We start from the raw sequence: 878 nt of genomic DNA, 5'->3' as shown, positions 1-878 counted from the left end.
AACTGATTTGTTGATTAAATTTTTGTATAAGTTTAATATAATTGATATGAACCTTAACCATAATTAGCAATTAACTATATTAATTATTTTGATGGAAGTGGAAATTCAAAGTTGAATATTTGGCTTCTACCTGTTGGAAAGATATATATGGAACTGCATATTTATCTGGGAATTATTGTCTAATGGCATGTGCAAACAATATGAATATGCATGCATATTATGTTGCCATTTATTGTACACATGGGGAGCCATAAAAAGTGGGCCAAGCAATTATATGTCGGCTTCTTTTGCATTTTTGAGTTCCCACATAATAAATAAGTACTCATCAATTAGTTATGCAGTCAATAATGTCATTTTATTTATGGATTTTAGATTGTTAAATGAGAAATATTAAAATTTTATTAGAATTTATTATTTTTTTATTATTATTTAGTTATTAATTCAATTTTTTATTCTATAATTTAATAATATATTTATTTTATTTTATAATTTTAAATATTAATAGTTAATTAATGACTAAATAAATTTTAGTGATCCTTAATTTTCTTCTTTATAAATATCCTCATCCAAACCCAATTGATAAGAAATTAGAATTTTTTTATTATTATTTAGTTATTAATTCAATTTTTTATTCTATAATTTAATAATATATTTATTTTATTTTATAATTTTAAATATTAATAGTTAATTAATGACTAAATAAATTTTAGTGATCCTTAATTTTCTTCTTTATAAATATCCTCATCCAAACCCAATTGATAAATTTGAGTTAATCATCTTAATTACCTACATATTCAACCAAATAATAATGATTTAAAACGTAACATTTATTTTTAAGTTTTCTTAAATGAGTAATATTATAGAATCAATTTTATTCA

The 878-nt window shown here is 20.0% G+C and overlaps 1 long non-coding RNA gene across 1 annotated transcript in view; it reads left to right on the top strand.

Moving 5' to 3' along the window:
* The window catches only part of LOC110266464, a 3,063-nt gene that overhangs the window by 1,593 nt on the left and 592 nt on the right, over positions 1–878 (top strand). The gene's annotated exons all lie outside the window — the stretch shown is intronic.

The sequence above is a fragment of the Arachis ipaensis genome, chromosome B09, assembly GCF_000816755.2.
Source record: "Arachis ipaensis cultivar K30076 chromosome B09, Araip1.1, whole genome shotgun sequence".
In the NCBI taxonomy this organism is placed as follows: Eukaryota; Viridiplantae; Streptophyta; class Magnoliopsida; order Fabales; family Fabaceae; genus Arachis; species Arachis ipaensis.
Note: the sequence above shows the minus strand (reverse complement) of the source record. Positions and strands in the feature narration are given on the sequence as shown.